Genomic DNA, 20,800 nt, shown 5'->3' with positions numbered 1-20,800 from the left:
TTTGCACCAGATAGGACTGTTTAGGTTTTCGCACATGTATTGTTTTGTTAGTTATTTCATGTCTAGTTCCTTTATTAAAGAACATGAATAACCACCACGCTGCATTTTGGTCCGCTTCTCCTTCACCACAGGAAAACCCTTACAAGTTGTCATTTTTTATCAATGATCTATACAAAATACTCTAATGTCAGTGGAATAAAAATTCTAACATTTGTTAAAAAATATATGAAAAATTAAATACCAACATATCTTCATTAGATAATTATTCAACCCCGAGTGAATGCATGTTATAATCACGTTTTGCAGCGATTACAGCTGTAAGTCCTCCTGGGTAAGTCTCTAAGAGCTTTTGAACACCTGGATTGTACAATATTTACACATTCTTTAAAAAAAAAATCCAAGCTCTGTCAAGTTGGTTGTTGATCATTGCTAAACAGACATTTTCAAGTCTTGCCAAAGATTTTCAAGTCGATTTAAGTCAAAACTAGAACTAGGCCACTCAGGAACATTCAATGTTGTTTTGGTAAGCAACTCCCGTGTATATTTTGCTTTGTGTTTTAGGTTATTGTCCTGCTGAAAGGTAAATATGTCTCCCAAAATCTGTTGGAAAGCAGACTTTTTAAAAATTTGTTATTTATTTCACCTTTATTTAACCAGGTAGGCAAGTTGAGAACAAGTTCTCATTTACAATTGCGACCTGGCCAAGATAAAGCAAAGCAGTTCGACACATATAACGACACAGAGTTATATACACATATAACGACACATGGAGTAAAACAAACATACAGTCAATAATACAGTATAAACAAGTCTATATACGATGTGAGCAAATGAGGTGAGATAAGGGAGGTAAAGGCAAAAAAATGCCATGGTGGCAAAGTAAATACAATATAGCAAGTAAAACACTGGAATGGTAGATTTGCAATGGAAGAATGTGCAAAGTAGAAATAAAAATAATGGGGTGCAAAGGAGCAAAATAAATAAATTAATTAAATACAGTAGGGAAAGAGGTAGTTGTTTGGGCTAAATTATAGGTGGGCTATGTACAGGTGCAGTAATCTGTGAGCTGCTCTGACAGTTGGTGCTTAAAACTAGTGAGGGAGATAAATGTTTTCAGTTTCAGAGATTTTTGTAGTTCGTTCCAGACATTGGCAGCAGAGAACTGGAAGGAGAGGAGGCCAAAGAAAGAATTGGTTTTGGGGGTGACTAGAGAGATATACCTGCTGGAGCGTGTGCTACAGGTGGGAGATGCTATGGTGACTAGCCTAGCGAGCTGAGATAAGGGGGGACTTTACCTAGCAGGGTCTTGTAGATGACATGGAGCCAGTGGGTTTGGCGACGAGTATGAAGCGAGGGCCAGCCAACGAGAGCGTACAGGTCGCATTGGTGGGTAGTATATGGGGCTTTGGTGACAAAACGGACTGTGATAGACTGCATCCAATTTGTTGAGTAGGGTATTGGAGGCTATTTTGTAAATTACATCGCCAAAGTCGAGGATTGGTAGGATGGTCACTTTTACAAGGGTATGTTTGGCAGCATGAGTGAAGGATGCTTTGTTGCGAAATAGGAAGCCAATTCTAGATTTAACTTTGGATTGGAGATTTTTGATATGGGTCTGGAAGGAGAGTTTACAGTCTAACCAGACACCTAAGTATTTGTAGTTGTCCACGTATTCTAAGTCAGAGCCGTCCAGAGTAGTGACGCTGTAGGTGCAGGTAGCGATCGGTTGAAGAGCATGCAGACTGAAGCAGGTTTTCTAGGATTTTGCCCGTGCTTAACTCTAACCTGTTAATTTTTATTAAAAAACATCCTAGTCCTTACAGATGACAAGCATAGCCATAACATGATGCAGCCACCACGCTTGAAAATATGAAGAGTGGTACTCAGTGATGTGTTGTGTTGGATTTTCCCCAAACAGAACGCTTCGTATTCAAGATTTAGTCCATTTCTGTCTTCAAATATTTGTTTTCTGTACAGACTCCCTCTTTTTCACTCTGTCATTTAGGTTAGTATTGTGGAGCAACCACAGTGTTGTTGATCCATCATATGCTTTCTCCTATCACAGCCATTAAACTGTTTTAAAGTCTCCTATGGCAAAATTTTGAAATCCCTGAGGGATTTTCTTCCTCTCCGACAACTGAGTTAGGAAGGACGCCTTTATTTTTGTAGTGACTGGGTGTATTGATAGACCATCCAAAGTGTAATTAAGGGATTTTCAATGTATGCCTTCTTTAATTTTTAACCATCTACCATCCGAACATCACACATGCGGGACAGGTATAGGAGGGCAACAACAACTGCCCGAGTTACACCAGGAATGCCCACTCTCTCCATCAGTGCACAGAGTGTCCGCAATAGGCTGAGAGAGGCTGGACTGAGGGCTTGTAGGCCTGTTGTAAGGCAGGTCCTCACCAGACATCACCGGCAGCAACGTCGCCTATTGGCACAAACCCACCGTCGCTGGACCAGGAAGGACTGGAAAAAGTGCTTCTCACTGAACTTGTTCAGTTTATGTCTCAGTTGTTGAATCTTATGTTCATACAAATATTTACACATGTTAAGTTTGCTGAAAATAAACACAGTTGCTGAATTTGGCTGAGTTTAGAACCCTCTGTGGAAAGGGTTCTACATGGAAGCCATAAGGGTTATCCTATGGGGACAGCCGCATAACCCTTTCAGAACCCTTTTTTCTAAGAGTGTAGGCCAGTGACACAAAAAATTTAATCCATTTAGAATTCTGTAACACAACAATATGTGGAAAAAGTCATGGGGTGTGAATACTTTCTGAAGGCACTGTATGCATTAATTGCCTGGGTAAGGAAAATGCCCAAGAGGCACTCAAGGACCCTGAGTCCTGTGAGCACTGCAAACTGCTGACGAGGGCAGATCTGAAGAGGACACTTAAACAAGTTTTGTTCTTGGTAGTCCCTCTCGCCTCCGAGCCAAGAGCAACAGCTGAGGCTCAGCTCCCTGCAACTGAGCCCAGTTGGTGCGATGCCATGGACAGCCTCGACTCAATCCCCTCACTGTCTGATGATGTAGAGTCAGGGGAAGGCGAGTTAGGGGATGACGAGGATTAATCGCACAGATTTCCTCGAGATAGCTCAGGAGATGGTGGCCAACAACCCTGTTCTCCCGCCCTCCCAGGCCCACAGGCCTGACGTCACAGAGAGCAGTGGAGCTGCCACTGCTCCATTGGAGTTTTGGCTCCTTCATGTCTGCAAGCGGGCCGCGGCAAAACTCAGGACCTATTAAGTGGCCTATACAATGGGAAGAGACTCACGTCCCATATAGCCCCGATAATATAACTGCTCCCTGCAGTATCAGCTTGCCTCAGGGAAGCTAAGAGCTTGTGGGATAAACCCCTCACTAACAAGATTCTCACTAGCAAGATTCTTGCTAGTGGTACCCTGAGCCTGGACATGTACAATATGGAGGAATCCGGGTTTGGCAACCCTCTCACCGTGGAACCGTTACCGACACCAGCGCCTCACTCCCTAGGAAGATGGAGCGCTTTACCGCCTCCGTTTTTTTTAGAAGACATACAAGGCATCAGCCAAAGCAATCAGACCTCTTGGATGCCCCTATGACACCCAAGGCGTTGTTCAGGTCCACTGTCGCTGAGATGTGGCAGAAGTGTGACATGCACCCAGTGGTGGAAAAAGTTCCCAATTGTCATACTTGAGTAAAAGTACATATACCTTAACCTCTCTGTGCACAGATCCAGTTAGCGGGATTAAAGTCGACAACATACGAGGAGTGCTACATAAATAGTCATATTAAACATTCCTGAAAATACAAGTGTCTCACATGGTTCAAAAGCCTAGAATCTTGTTAATCCAACTGCGTTGTCAGATTTAAAAAAGGATTTCCTGCGAAAGAACACGATGCGATTATCTGAGGACAGAGCCCCATACCAAAATACTATTTCAACCAGCACAGGCGTAACAAAATCACAAATTGCAATAAAATAAATTGTTTACCTTTGACGATCTTCCTCTGTTTGCAATCCCAAGGCTCATTGTTACACAATGAATGGTCTTTTGTTTGATAAAATCAATTTTTACAGCCTAACACGAAACATTTTGTGAACCGCTTGAGTCCTGAATTCCGTCTCATTCAATTTTCGACGAAACAGTCGATGTAAATACACACACTAAACGTGACTTTATCCAGTCATGTTCGGTTTCATTACAATCAACTGGTTGTTTCTAACACAACCAAACTTGATGGGTCATTTCGCGGGACGTATTGACTGAAAGAAACCGATTTGAAGACAACAAGTAATGACCTCATTGTGCACCAATTATATGACCGCTGTTTCGTTGATTGACTGTATTTTAACCCAATGACCACGGATCGTCTTGAAATCTAGCTTGGTAGATAGCCAATGAGCTGAGGCAAATGGCAATATGTAATGGTTATGTGTTGGAAGACCAACCCATGTAGTAAACTCCGGCGTAAAGAGGGTAATTCGCCATTGAAGATTCATACTGGAAGGGGCCACGCGTGTTACACACAGCACTATTTTGGTAAAGCGAATCTTCAGCTGTTTATATATCAAACAGTATGGCGACTAAGTCAGGGAAAGCTAAATCTAAGTCTAGATATACAGATGTACACATAATTTTAGAAGAAATTGATCGGGAAAGTGAGACAGAGAGGCTATTGGAGGACGATTCAGTTAGCGAGCATAGCTTTGACTCCAAAATGGAATTATTATTTTTTGGAACGGAGAGGGCATCATTTTGGACTGGTAAGTTCTTCTCATGCTAATGCCATTATTTGAAATTAATAATATAAAATATTATTTGTGATTTCTTTAAATTTTAGTAGCAATATATAAAAATGTAATGAAAAGTGTAAAGTACACATTGGCTATACATTGTGGTTGGGGATATGTCTGTACAGTGGGGCAAAAAAGTATTTAGTCAGCTACCAATTGTGCAAGTTCTCCCACTTAAAAAGATGAGAGGCCTGTAATTTTCATCATAGGTACACTTCAACTATGACAGACAAAATTAGATTTAAAAAATTCCAGAAAATCACATTGTAGGATTTTTAATGAATTTATTTGCAAATTATGGTGGAAAATAAGTACCTTCAAACGCAGTGCCTCTTTGCTTGACATCATGGGATAATCAAAATAAATGAGCCAAGACCTCAGAAAAAAATTGTAGACCTCCACAAACCAAGTTCATCCTTGGGAGTAATTTCCAAATGCCTGAAGGTACCATGTTCATCTGTACAAACAATAGTACACAGGTATAAACACCATGGGACCACGCAGCTGTCATACCGCTCAGGAAGGAGACGCGTTCTGTCTCCTAGAGATGAATGTACTTATGTGCGAAAAGTGCAAATCAATCCCAGAACAACAGCAAAGAACCTTGTGGAGATGCTAGAGGAAACAGGTACAAAAGTATCTATATCCACAGTAAAATAGGTCCTATATCGACATAATCTGAAAGGCCGCTCAGCAAGGAAGAAGCCACTGCTACAAAACCGCCATAAAAAAGCCAGACTACGGTTTGCAACTGCACATGGGGACAAAGATCGTACTTTTTGTAGGAATGTCCTTTGGTCTGATGAAACAAAAATATAACTGTTTGGTCATAATGACCATTGTTATGTTTGGAGGAAAAAGGGGGAGGCTTGCAAGTCGAAGAACACCATCCCAACCATGAAGCACGGGGGTGGCAGCATCATGTTGTGGGGGTGCTTTGCTGCAGGAGGGACTGGTGCACTTCACAAAATAGATGGCATCATGAAGATGGAAAATATATATTGAAGCATCTTCTCAAGACGTCAGTCAGGATGTTAAAGCTTGGTTGCAAATGGGTCTTCCAAATGGACAATGACTCCAAGCATACTTCCAAAGTTGTGGCAAAATTGCTTAAAGACAACAAAGTCAAGGTATTGGAGTGGCCATCACAAAGCGCTAACCTCAATCCCATAGAACATTTGTGGGCAGAACTGAAAAAGCGTGTGCAAGCAAGGAGGCCTACAAACCTGACTCAGTTACACCAGCTCTGACAGAAGGAATGGGCCAAAATTCCCTCAACTTATTGTAGGAAGCTTGTGGAAGGCTATCCGAAACGTTTGACCCAAGTTAAACAATTTAAAGGCAATGCTACCAAATACTAATTATGTGTATATAAACTTCTGACGCACTGGGAATGTGATGAAATAAATAAAAGCTGAAATAAATCATTATTCTGACATTTCACATTCTTAAAATAAAGTGGTGATCCTAAATGCCCTAAGACAGGGAATTTTTACTAGGGTTAAATGTCAGGAATTGGGAAAAACTGAGTTTAAATGTATTTGGCTAAGGTGTATGTAAACTTCCAACTTCAACCGGTGGCTGACTAAATACTTTTTTTGCCCAACTGTATATTACATTAACTTATGGTGGCATGGAAATACAATGACATTGCTAAAGTCCACAAATAATTACTAAGAAACAATTTTGCAATATGTCATTAAATTGAACAAAACTGGAACTCAACACATCCACAATATGGGACTGAAGGTGATTGCTAATAATACAGTACAGCAGAAATGGACAGTATTTGCAACATCCTTTTCATAAGCCGTTTTCAAAGGGATTCGTTGTTTCTTTATGGGCAGTCGCTCTTTAAGTTTTCCCAGCCAAGCCGCATTTTGTATAGCAACAATGAGACACCACACAACTCCATGTATAGCCTGCATATAGCAATAGCCATCATGTTCATTCTCACTATCAGGAAATGTCATGTTGTTTAACAAGTTATGTAATGTCACCTTAATCAAAATGATCACAAATTCCAAGCACTGCATCTTTTGTCATATTGTAATTCATTTATTGGATATAAATAAAGATAAGTCTTAGCATCCAATTCCATTGTAGGATTTTAGGCCTATCATGAAGCGCACGTCTCTTTTTACAGACGATTTTAAATTAATAGTGGGTGCAGCATTAGGTAAACAGCTGTGTAGTGCCTCAGATTTAACCAGGTATCCATCCAACTTTTTATGACAGTAAAGTACATGTCAGTTCAAAAATGTCACGACAGGCCTGATATAAACTTTTTTGTGTAGGTAAAATGAACTATGTGAGAAATGGCGATGGAAAGGCCTTTATATGCAAATATGTATATAATACCATCACATCGATGTAAACTTGGAGTCACACAATGATATGTTGTGTGATCCTCCCACTACGACTCAGGAAAGCATGCAGTTTATTAGGCTACAGATTCTTTTTTAAATGGATGAACTTTAAGGGGTAGTAAAATTGCACGGTGATGAGCTTGATGCTCCTTTCCAATAAATATTGAGGTTCTTATTCTGGTGACATGATGATTGATGCTTGGCTGCAATGATATGGAATAATTTACTCTTTATTGTAATGATATGACATTGGCATTCTCTACGGATTCCTTTGTAAGTGATGAAATAAATAGATCTTTGTATTTAAAGGTATTTTCGTGTTATTATTGTAGTATAGTTGGGTAGCTTACTTTCTGAAGGTAATCCGGTACAGTTATTAATTACCTGCCCAAAAGGGTAATCAGTAGTGTAACTTTTAGATTACCCAAACTCAGTAACGTAATCTGATCATTTTCAGTTACTTTTGGATTACTTTCCATTTAAGAGGCATTAGAATGGTGTTTCATTATAGCGGTCTCTGACATTGTTGTCAGACTCGCTCAGGTGGAACAATCTTAAACTTACAGTGCCTTTGGAAAGTATTCAGACCCCTTGACATTTTACCCATTTTGTTAGGTTACATCCTTACTCTAAAATGGATTCAATAGTTTTTTTCCCTCTTCAATCTACACACAATACCACATAACAACAAAGCAAAAACATTTTTTTTTAAAGTAAAAACATTTGCAAATGTATTTAAAAAAAAAACTGAAATATCACATTTACATAAGTATCCAGACCCTGTACTCAGTACTTTGTTGGAGCACTTTTGGCAGCGATTACAGCTTCAAGTCTTCTTGGGTATGACGCTACAAGCTTGGCACACTGGCCCGGACTCTGGCTGGGCCACTCAAGGACATTCAGAGACTTGTCCCAGCTGTTTGCTTAGGGTCATTGTCCTGTTGGAAGGTGAACCTTCACCCCAGTCTGAGGTCCTGAGCACTCTGGTGCATGTTTTCATCAAGGATCTCTCTGTAATTTGCTCCATTCATCTTTGCCTCCATCCTGACTAGTCCCTTAGTCCCTACCACTGAAAGAAATCCCCACAGCATGATGCTGCCACCACCATGCTTCACCGTAGGGATGGTGCCAGGCTTCCTCCAGACGTGACGCTTGGCATTCAGGCCAAAGTGTTGAATCTTGGTTTCATCAGACTAGAGAATCTTGTTTCTCATGGTCTGAGAGTCTTTAGGTGCCTTTTGGCAAACTTCAAGCAGGCTGTCATGTGCCTTTCACTGAGGAGTGGCTTTGTCTGGCCACTACCATAAAGGCTCATATCACTCAGGTGAGTGTTTTGTTGAAAAAGGTGTACTGTACTCGTGGTCATATTGCAAATAAACTTTCAGCCTTGAATCCCTCCCATTTTGTGGTGCTGAATTAAACCAAAATGAATATAGAACTGTTGTTTCCGATCAACAAATATGTTAGAATTAATGTTGTTGTATTGTACTGGAATACATGACAGCAAACTATAATTTAATGGGTTCAAATAAGAAAAACTATTCTAATAAGATTCGGACTGGGGGGCCAAGACTATTGGATCCAACAGGATTACTTTGGATTTCCAATAGGAAAAAAGTAATCCAATAGGATTCTGATAGAGGTGACAAAAATCCTATATGATTGTCAGAATCCTATAGGATTCTATTGGAAAAATCACTATTCCTATAGGATTTTTTGGACTAGGATCTACTTAAAAAGCTACTGAGAGATTCTGGCATTTAAGCCATTGTTGTAATATCCAGTCAGATGATCTGGTGGATACCATTTTTATGTCTCTGCGAGCTGTATGAAGGATTTTGGCAGTAGTTTCATGTGCTAATGCTAACTAGCATTAGTGCAATGACTGGAAGTCTACAGATATGGTAGCAATGCTACTGGGATCCACAAGTTCATCTTTCTCCGGGTCAGTAGAACAAGGGCTTGAATGCCAGAACCTCGCAGTATCCCTTTAAATACTGTCGGGAATTCATCTTGCCTTGGTCTGCAAATGCGATTAAAGATGTGCATTAGCCTATTATAAAGGCCATATGAGCAGCTGCAAGGAGTGTTGTTAGTAAAATAATTCAAGTTTCATTAAAAACTGTATTTTGTTGTGTCATGTAGGTAGTAAGCCATGCATGATACAAGTATACTGAGCTGTCCATAGTGCTGAAGTTAGAGATCAATGTACCGGTAATGCAGAAGCCTACTGATCGCCAGCAGGCCACATCAACTCGTGGCACGTGGCCATGGGTACGTGCAGGGCCTTCAGAAAGTATTCACACCCCATTTATTTTTCCACATTTTGTTTTATTACAGATTCATTGAGAATGGATTAAATAGAGATTTTGTGTCACTGGCATACATATACAATACCCCATAATGTTAAAGTGGAATTATGTTTTTAGACATTTTACAAATGAATAGAGCATTTAAAGCATTCAATAAGCATTCAACCACTTTTTTATGGCAACCCTACATAACTTCAGGAGTCAAATTTTGCTTAACAAGTCACATAATAAGTTGCCTGGACTTACTGTGTGCAATAATAGTGTTCAACATGATTTTTTGAATGACTACTTCATCGCCAAGAAACAGAAAAGAGCTAAGCACAGGCAAAATCCTAGAGGAAAACATAGTTCAGTCTGCTTTCCAACAGACACTGGGAAACAAATTCACCTTTCAGCAGGACAATAACCTAGGACATTGAATGTCCCTGAGTGGCGTAGTTAGAGTTTTGACTTAAATTGTCTTGAAAATGGCTGTTTAGCCATGATCAACAATCAACTTGACAGAGCTTGAAGAATTTTTAAAGAATAATGGAAAATATATTGTACAATCCAGGTGTACAAAGCTCTAAGAGACTTACCCAGAAAGACTCACAGTTGCCATAGTGAAGATATCAACACTCGGAAATAACACATATGGAATCATGTAGTAACCAAAAAAGTGTTAAACAAAACGAAATATATTTTGAAATTCTTCAAAGTAGCCACCCTTAGCCTTGATGATGGCTTTGCACACTCTTGGCATTTTCTCAACCAGCTTCATGAGGTAGTCACCTAGAATGCATTTCAACTAACAGGTGTGTCCTTGTTAAAAGTTAATTTGTGGAATTTCTTTCCTTCTTAATGCATTTGAGCCAATCAGTTTTGTTGTGACAAGGTAGGGTGGTATACAGAAGATAGCCCTATTTGGTAAAAGACCAAGTCCATAAGCAAAGAGAGAAAAAATAAGCAAAGAGAAACAACAGTCCATTATTACTTTAAGACATGAAGGTCAGTCAATCCGGAACATTTCAAGAACTTTGAAAGTTTCTTCAAGTGTAATCGCAAAAACCGCTATGATGAAACTGGCTCTCATGGGGACCGCCACAGGAAAGGAAGACCCAGAGTTACCTCTGCTGCGGAAGATAAGTTCATTAGAGTTATCAGCCTCAGACTGCCGTCCAAATAAATGCTTCACAGAGTTCAAGTAACAAACACATCTCAACATCAACTGTTCAGAGGAGACTGCGTGAATAAATACTTCATGGTCGAATTGCTGTAAGAAAAACACGACTAAAGGACACCAATAAGAAGAAGAGACTTGCTTGGGTCAAGAAACACGAGCAAGAGCAATGGGACATTTTAGATTTTTGGTTCCAACCGCGGTCTCTTTGTGAGACGCAGAGTAGATGAATGAATGATCTCCGCATGTGTGGTTCCCACCGTGAAGAATGGAGGAGGAGGTGTCATGGTGCTTTGCTGGTGACACTGTGATTTATTTAGAATTCAAGGCACAATTAACCAGCATGACTACCCCAGCATTCTGCAGCGATACTCCATCCCATATGGTTTGTGCATAGTGGGACTATCATTTGTTTTTCAACAGGACAATGACCCAATACACCTCCAGGCTGTGTAAGGGCTATTTGACCAAGAAGGAGAGTGATGGAGTGCTGCATCAGATGACCTGGCTTCCACAATCACCTAACCTCAACCCAATTGAGATGGTTTGGGGTGAGTTGGACAGCAGAGTGAAGGAAAAGCAGCCAACTCAGCATATGTGGGAACTCCTTCAAGACTGTTGGAAAAGCATTCCAGGTGTAGCTGGTTGAGTGAATGCCAAGAGTGTGCAAAGCTGTCATCAAGGCAAAGGGTGGCTACTTTGAAGAATCTAAAATATCATTTATAATTTGTTTACCACTTTTTTGGTTACTACATGATTCCATATGTGTTATTTCATAGTTTTGATGTCTTCACTATTATTCTACAATGTAGAAAATAGTAAAACATAAAGAAAAATCCTTGAATGAGTAGGTGTGTCCAAACATTTGACTGGTACTGTATATGGCTGACTTGCTTAAATAAACATGGTTTCTACTGACTCCTTGTGGATTTGTGTACAGTAACTCGATAAGAACCGTATTCTCCTTCAATAATTATGAATGCCAACATGAGTTTTGACACATAGCCCTAAATATATGCAAGTGCAAGCAAACTAGCTGCTCTGAGTTAGGCCTTCCTTCAGCACTTTCAAAATGGATACCGACAGAAATTCAGGTAGATGTTAGGTCAGATAAATTCAGCAAGATGTTGACGCCTTAACTTTACTCTTCTTTAAGTCACCACACACAGAGAGAGAGAGAGAGAGAGAAAGAGAGAGATGCGGTTAGCTTCTTGAAGTATTTTATTAGGCCTATTGTGGTCTAAAAAGGAAGGAAAACACAATCACGAGGATCCACTTTTATAGACAATATACAGACGCACAGACAGCGCATTGCGCAAACAAAACAACCCTCCAAATATTATCTGAAATCACATGTCCATTACTTAACTTTTTGTTGAAAAAAAATATTTGAATGGGAGGAGACTATCACTGGCAAACATGGTTACAGACCCAACAACATTATATAGTATCCCCTCCTAGCGGAAGAAAAGCACATGAGCTAATTATAATACACAAAGTAAGCAAAACAATGAAATGCATAATTCCAACATTTCTTAAAATTATTAGATACTAATGAGATAGACCTATATAACAATTGAGATGTACAAACTATGGCATAAGGGAACGATGAGCGGATAAGAGGCAAGCCGTAATTTCGATTAAGACATTAATGATGAGCAAGCCAAGACGGATGTAGTTGATATGCCTATTTGTTCAACACTTTTGAAATGGTCAGCGACAGCATTCAGAACATCAGCCATTCTTACAGTATTTTCCCTGTGTAGCCAAGTCAGAACTGTAGGATAAATAACGGGGGCATATAAGGAGACAATGAAAGCTCTTATAATATTTGATGATGACATTTCTCTAAAACAGGCTAATCAGTCCACCAAGTCAGAACACGAGGCTAAATTCTGAGAGGGAAAGGGTGTGACTTAGGGTGACACACATGGGATACTAACAGCTTACTACACAACATCAGGTGGCATGGCAGTCCTTCTTGTGGGCAAACTTTGTCATCAAAGTCTGGCATTCTCTGGATTTATGGTGCTTTCAAGACAACTGGGAACGCTGAAAAAAACGAGGTTGAATCATGTCGTCAGTGACCTTCAGGTCAAAAGGTCGGAGCTTTAGAAAGAGGCCTGAGTTCTCGACTTGGAATTCAGAGTCGAATACAAACCTCTGTAGCATCTCTTTCATTTGTTTTTACTGAAACAGAATTAACAATATCGTAGAAAATTCAGTAAGTAGTATAATAGTTCAAATTGGCATACTGTATAAATTACAGCACATGATGTTCCATAAAAATGTTAACCTGTTATGCATTGAATCATAATCCATCAAACCTTCTGGACAGTTTTCACAGTCAGCTGAAATTCCAGATTAGGTTGCTGTGCACCAATGACGTCATAGAGCTAGAAGAGAGAATATTTGACGTAATCTTAAACTCATCTGATCCATATCTTATTCCAACAGAAATAATATTATTGTAATAGATAACTAATATTCAGTGGAACTATATATAAACTATATACATACAGTACATTGCTACCAGGGAAATACACAAAACAAAAATATAAACGCAACAGGTAGTGTTGGTAGTGTTTCTTCATGAGCTGAATTAAAAGATTCCAGAAATTTTCCAGAAGCACAAAAAGCTTATGTTTCTCACATTTTGTGCACAAATATTTGAGCATTTCTCCTTTGCCAAGATAATTCATACACCTGACTGGTGTGGCATATTACAAAGCTGATTAAACAGCACGATCATTACACAGGTGCACCTTGTGCTGGGGACAATAAAAGGCCACTCTAAAATGTGCAGTTTTGTCACACAACGCCACAGGTGTCTCAAGTTTTGAGGGAGTGTGCAATTGGCATACTTATTGCAAGGATGTCCACCAGAGATGTTGCCAGAGAATTGAATGTTAATTTCTCTACCATAAGCTGCCTCCAATGTCATCACAACCGCAGACCACGTGTATGGCGTCCTGTGGGAGAGCGGTTTGCTGATATCAACATAGTGAACAGAGTGCCCCATGGAGGCAGTGGGGTTATGGTGAGGGCAGGCATAAGCTACAGACAAAGAACACAATTTCATTTTATAGATGGCAATTTGAATGCACAAAAATACCATGATGAGATTCTGTGGCCTATTGTGAGGTCCATTTCTTTTAAAGGTATCTGTGACCAACAGATGCATATCTCTATTCCCAGTCATGTGAAATCCATAGATTAGGGCCTAATGAATTTATTTCAATTGACAGATTTCCCCATATGAACTGTAACTCAGTAAAATCAATGAAAGTGTTGTATGTTGCATTTATATTTTTGTTCAGCAGATCTCATATATACTGTATGACCACAACCAGCAATAAAAAAAAAGGTTTTCCACAGTAGTCATCACACTTCTCTACTTTTTTCTATAATTTTAAATTCCACACACAAAATGATCCAGTTTCACTGTTAGGGTTGAGTTTTTTAAATTTTTTATCAAGCAGACCACCATAATTGCAGAAGGAAACATTACCGGACTCAAGACTGGATCAACTGTAGTCTTATTTAGCTCCTGATAAGAAGTGACAGCTGTTCGAAGAATTGCAAATCCTATTAGGGTAAGAGTATTAGATTAATTCAGGACATAAAGACAATTATTAAAGTATCATAATTAAATGCATGTACTTCATGCTTATATACGCACCACTAGTAGCTGTGTCAGTACCAAAAGGTGGGTCCACATATGGAGTAGTAGGAGCTGGAGGTGTTGTTCCCTGTGTTGTGCTGTTCACTTGTCCCATTGAAGGTGTTGGAGCTGATGGGGAAAATATTGACGTGAAATTGTATTTCATTAGCCTGAATTCCAGACCTGTTTTATACTAACGTTTCACTCCTTGTACTCAGTGTCATTATGGAAAACATTACAAAAATGACAAGGAGTGGAATGTTAGCCCGAACAGACTGGTACCCAGTCTAGTATCTCATATCTACTGTATGACCACAACCAGCAATAAAAAAAAAAAGAAAATTTCCACAGTAGTCATCACACTTCTCTACTTTTTTCTATAATTTTAAATTCCACACACAAAATGATCCAGTTTCAATGATCTGATTCTACCTTTATTTAAGTAGGCAAGTCAGTTAAGAACAAATTCTTATTTTCAATAACGGCCTAGGAACATCGGGTTAACTGCCTTGCTCAGGGGCAGAACGACAGATTTGTACCTTGTCAGCTCTGGGATTCGAACTTGCAACCTTTCGGTTACTAGTCCAACGCTCTAACCACTATGCTCCCTGCCGTCCTATTGCATAGTTCTATTATTTTCCGACCATAATAAATAAGTTAGACTTACTCATGACTGGAAGACACACTGACCATTCCATGTCTTCACGGATGTCTGGGTTTGGTCTTACTTTAGCAATCATTGTCCTCTGGACTAAAGGTCTCACACGCCTTTATTTTGATCATAAACACAAAATAAAATATTAAATGGATAACTTACCAAAGGTTTGCCCTGCAGACAACGCAAAACATCCGCCACAAAATAATAGGAACAGCATTATGTTGTTTCAGATGACAGAACACAGACTGTGCTCTGGTGTGACAAGATTCAGTTCAGCGAGTCCGTCTGACAATCTTTGTGAGGCACGAGGAAGTGGTCGCCTCTTTTCTTTGTGGAAGGGAGTTGCCTTTTGAACAATGCTCAGGTTTTCAAAGAAATCATTTGTGGCACAAGTGATTTGAGCCAAAAAGTCAGGCAGCCTCTTCTTGAACCTATTTGAATAGCTATGAGGAAGTTGTTTCATATATCAGACACACCGTTTTATTTATTTTTTCATTTGAATGCCTTTTTCGTTCTCATCGCTGCAACTCCCCAAAAGGGCTCGGGAGGCAAAGGTTTCGTCCTCTGAAACATGACCCGCCAAACCGCGCTTCTTAACACCCACCCGCTCAAACCGGAAGCCAGCCGCACCAATGTTTCAGAGGAAACACCGTCCAACTGACGACAGAGGTCAGTCTGCAGGTGCCCGGCCCACACAAGGAGTTGCTAGGGCTTGACGAGACAAGTAACCCCCCCCCTACCAAACCATCCCCTAACCCGGATAATGCTGGGCCAATTGTGTGGGCCCATTGGGATTCCCGATTACGGCTGGTTGTGATACAGCCCGGGATCAAACCCAGGTCTGTACTGATGCCTCTAGCACTGCGATGCAGTGCCTTAGACCACTGCACCATTCGGGAGCCCCTTTACCCATTGTATATCAAGACCTCAAACAGCCACTCCTCAGTAAAAAGCACATGACAGCCTGCTTGGAGTTTGCCAAAAGGCACCTAAAGACGCTCAGACGATGAGAAACAAGATTCTCTGGTCTGATGAAACAAAGATTGAACTCTTTGGCCTGAATGCCAAGCGTCACGTCTGGAGGAAACCTGGCACCATCCCTACGGTGAATGATGGTGGCGGCAGCATCATGCTGTGGGGATGTTATTCAGCACTATCATGCTGGAATATGAGAGGATGGCGGTGGATGAATGGCACGACAATGGAACTCAGGATCTGTGCATTCAAATTGCCATCAATAAAATGCAATTGTGTTTGTTGTCCGTGACCTATTGTTATAGCACATGACATTAGTGGTTATGTAGCCTGTGTTATAGAGGCAGTTGACATAAGGGCACATTACAACAAAGTTGCCTGTCATCGATAGCAATTGTTATCACTGCCTACGACAGACATAACGTCTTATGTAACTGTTATAAAGGTTTTATTATGAATGCACACATAAGGGGGACTACAGTAAAGTGTGACCCAATATTTCAATGTTTTGCAATTCATGGTTTGTTTTCTGTCATAGAATAATGGTAACACACTTGTTATCATGCTGGGAAACCAGTTCTTTGTTCATGGACAGGATCCGTGTCTAGGCCTCTTCAGTCCTATCGTTCAGAAACGCCCCCTTGAAGCAGGCTGTGGAGTGTATTGTTCATGCCCTAACGATAGAATCCTCAACAAACAAACCATCAAACCATCAACAAACAAACATGTAAATACACACCCGCACGCACAAACATACAGACGACACACGCACAGATTTGATTGTACTGTCAGGTAGTTAAGAGTGAGTTGTCAGAGGATTCTATTTTCAACCTCTATTGTTCTTGGGACGTGAGGGAATGTTATTAATACAAGCAGCCAATGTAAGCCAGGTGATGAATAGAAAAGGAGAGAGATAATGATAGGGCTTAGGACAAATCTAGAACACTGCACATGAGAAAGGCAGTGAAAGAGAGAAAGAAAGAGAACGGTAAAGTAACACAAAATGAAAATGAAGTACACAAAAGGCGATTACAAACTGGGTGGTTCGAGCCCTGAATGCTGATTGGCTGAAAGCCATGGTATATCAGGCTAAGGGCTGTATCCAGGCACTTCGCATTGCGTCGTGCATAAGAACAGCCCTTAGCCGTGGTATATTGTCCATATACCATACCACCTCAGGCCTTATTGCTTAATTATACTCCAGGTTCATAAACAAGTGAGAAGATGATGGCCCAGTGGAAAACCCATGCTCACGTAATGGCTAGGGCCAGGAGTTTTTCCCTGGTCAGGTCCATGTCATCTCCTGATACTCCTCACCTTCAAAACACAACAGGCATAGAGGCCTGAGCTTCGTAGGAATCAGGTTGTCTCACTAGGAACGTTTCCTCATACTGTACGTACTGGATTCAGTCACTTGGTTGAAGGATTTGCCATAGGTTGTGTCGCGCCTGTTGACGATGTGGAGCGTGTTCTCCAGCGCTCGGATCACCTTCTCCTCTTTCTCTCGGTCAGCCTTACAAGAAGCACATCACCCATGGTAGAAACATATTCTCAGTTGATTTGGAAACAAAGTTCCATTCTCTTAAAACAATTAACACAAATGTCAAAACTAAACTCAGCAAAAAAAGAAACGTCTCTTTCTCAGGACCCTGTCTTTCAAAGATAATTCGTAAAAATCCAAATAACTTCACAGATCTTCATTGTAAAGAGTTTAAACACTGTTTCCCAAGCTTGTTCAATGAACCATAAACAATTAATGAACATGCACCTGTGGAACGGTCGATAAGATAACAGCTTACAGACGGTGGGCAATTAAAGGTAACAGTTATGAAAACTTAGGACACTAGAGGCCTTTCTACTGACTCTGAAAACACAGAAAGAAAGATGCCCAGGGTCCCTGCTCATCTGCATGAACGTGCCTTAGGCATGCTGCAAGGAGGCATGAGGACTGCAGATGTGGTCAGGGCAATAAATTGTCATGTCCGTACTGTGAAACGCCTAAGACAGCGCTACAGGGAGAGAGGACGGACAGATGATCGTCCTCGCAGTGGCAGACCACGTGTAACAACCCCTGCACAGGATCAGTACACCCAAACATCACACCTGCGGGACAGGTACAGGATTGGCAACAACTGCCCAAGTTACACCAGGAACGCACAATCCCTCCATCAGTGCTCAGACTGTCCGCAATAGGCTGCGATAGGCTGGACTGAGGGCTTGTAGGCCTGTTGTAAGGCAGGTCCTCACCAGACATCACCGGCAACAACATCACCTACGGGCACAAACCCACCGTCGCTGGACCAGATAGGACTGGCAAAAAGTGCTCTTCACTGATGAGTCACGGTTTTGTCTCACCAGGGGGGATGGTCGGATTCGCATTTATCGTCGAAGGAATGAGCGTTACACTGAGGCCTGGACCGGGATTGATTTGGAGGTGGAGGGTCTGTCATGGTCTGGGGCGGTGTGTCACAGCATCATTGGACTGAGCTTGTTGTCATTGCAGGCAATCTCAACACTGTGCGTTACAGGGAAGACATCCTCCTCCCTCATGTGGTACCCTTCCTGCAAGCTCATCCTGACAAGACTCTCTAGCATGACAATGCCACCAGCCATACTGCTCGTTCTGTGCGTGATTTCCTGCAGGACAGGAATGTCAGTGTTCTGCCATGGCCAGTGAAGAGCCCAAATCTCAATCCCATTGAGCACGTCTGGGTCCTGTTGGATCGGAGAGTGAGGGCTAGGGCCATTCCACCCAGAAATGTCAGGGAACTTGCAGGTGCCTTGGTGGAAGAGTGGGGTAACCTCTCACAGCAAGAACTGGCAAATCTGGTACAGTTCATGAGGAGATGCACTGCAGTGCAGCTGGTGGCCACACCAGATACTGGCTGTTACTTTTAATTTTGACCCCCCTTTGTTCAAGGACACATTATTCAAGTTCTGTTAGTCACATGTCTGTGGAACATGTTCAGTTTATGTCTCAGTTGTTGAATCTTATGTTCATATAAATATTTACACATGTTAAGTTTGCTGAAAATAAACTGTTGACAGTGAGAGGACGTTCTTTTTTTGCTGAGTTTACATAGCATTGTCAAAAGTCAAAATTGGCTTTATCGTAAAAATGTATGAAAATGTTTTTCTTGGTCTTAATTTAAGGTTAGGGTTAGTAATGAGGTTGTTTAAAATCAGATGTTAATAAGACAAATTGTAGAAATATATTAAATATGCACGTCTACCAGCCTTGCAACTGTGATATATAGGCCTAAAGGCCGAGACAATAAGACACGGTGGCAGAATAAATTTAACCACACCGGTGTTGTTTCACAAAACCGGACAGCAACCTCTTTCCAATGAAGTCCACAAAGCATATTGAATGTACAGTAACAGACAGTTACATGACTTACAGCATGATCAAGCAAGTTAATGTTTCCGAAATTTTACAACCACTAAACAATTATTGATTAAGAACCACAGGGAGTTACCGCAAGTCGCAAAGAAAACAGGGGCTGCCTCCACTATTCCAGCATCATCAAATCACCTCTACTTAGTCTAATACAGTGACAACTAAAAGATATTTTAAAAACAATTTAGTCCAATCAATGTAAGCTAAATATGATCTGGCTGTCCATGGTTCTGTACGCTCCTGCAAGTAGAAAAACATGTTGACTCACTTTACTTGTAGAGAAACGCCAATACCATCCTCCTCTCTTTCATGTTGATGAAACGGTCTGTCACTCAGTACAAGGCTTTATTTTTTGTTGTCCTAGGCTCTGGCTAAAATGCTTGCTCGCTAACCTAACTTCCATTCATGGCCAACGTTAGCTAGTTAACAGTAGCCTACATCTAGCTACATATTGAACCTCCATCCTCTCAGGCCAGGGGCACAACAATGTATGAATTAATGGTTGGATCAGAATTGCATTATAATTATTGTCCAGTAGAGAATTAAGTAAAACCACAAGTCCAAATCCATCTCTCCATCCATGGCTAATTTAGGAAAGGGACCATTTTAGCTAGCTGGCTAGCTAGCCACCAGAGGACAACATCACAACGAGATGTAACAATTCTGTTTCATGTCTATGCGCTCTAAATGGGATTTGATAGGAGTGATGCCAAATCCAAGCTGGTTTCCCATTACACTTTTTTTTGGTGAGCCAGGACCATTCACGGTTGAGCTCGCTCAGTTTAGCTCAAGGCTGATTGGCAAGGCTGATTTGTAAGGGGAGGCCAGATGCTCGCTGGCTTCCCTTTCCTTCAATGCTACGGGAGGCAACAATTTCGTACTCAGTTGGACAGCATCAGATAGATGGCCTACACGTAGAGAGATAGTGGGGCGCTGTTTCGCTCGCTCGGATGTTTTCTCCTGTGAGATACATTCAGCCTCTTACAAACACAGACGAAAGACACTTTTTCGGGGGGCTTCCCTTGGCATCCATGAATACACGCCACTGCTCGTTGATGAGAGGGCGAAGGAGAATGGCAAGAATCATGCAAGCTAACAGGTGGGCCACAAACAGGTAAATAATTGCACAGTACAACAGTGGTGTGCAGAACGGTATCTCAGAACGCACTTGTCGGTCATTGTCACAGATGGGCTATTGCCTTGACTACCACATCTGGTTCTACTCCTATCAGCTAAGAACAAAAGCGGCTCCAATGGGCACGCGATCACCAACACTTGAGTGGAACAACATCACCTAGTCCGACTAATCCCTGACCCTGTTAGGTCATGCAGATGGCAGAACCAGGATTTGGCGTAAAGAGCCGAGTCCATGGCCGCATCCTACCTGGTGTCAACGGAATTACAATCACTCATTTGTAGAATGCAAATTGACAGCAAGAAGCAGTCATATTTGACTAAAACAATTTAAAACCTTACT

At 41.1% G+C, this 20,800-nt stretch overlaps 1 long non-coding RNA gene across 4 annotated transcripts; it reads right to left on the bottom strand.

Annotated features, from left to right (window-relative positions):
• Positions 1-11,829: 11,829 nt before the first annotated feature.
• Positions 11,830-15,501, bottom strand: LOC121847449. Of its 4 annotated transcripts, none has more exons than XR_006084311.1 (5): positions 15,108-15,501; positions 14,309-14,419; positions 14,138-14,214; positions 12,923-13,022; positions 11,830-12,816 (listed from the first exon to the last, which is right to left on the bottom strand). It is a non-coding gene; the product is annotated as an uncharacterized LOC121847449 (long non-coding RNA). The 4 variants fall into 4 exon arrangements; XR_006084310.1 differs by having other exon boundaries at positions 11,830-12,678; XR_006084313.1 differs by having other exon boundaries at positions 12,954-13,022.
• Between the last annotated feature and the right edge of the window lie 5,299 nt (positions 15,502-20,800).

This window comes from Oncorhynchus tshawytscha, linkage group LG10, assembly GCF_018296145.1.
Source record: "Oncorhynchus tshawytscha isolate Ot180627B linkage group LG10, Otsh_v2.0, whole genome shotgun sequence".
In the NCBI taxonomy this organism is placed as follows: Eukaryota; Metazoa; Chordata; class Actinopteri; order Salmoniformes; family Salmonidae; genus Oncorhynchus; species Oncorhynchus tshawytscha.
This window is presented reverse-complemented; position numbering and strand designations above follow the sequence as displayed.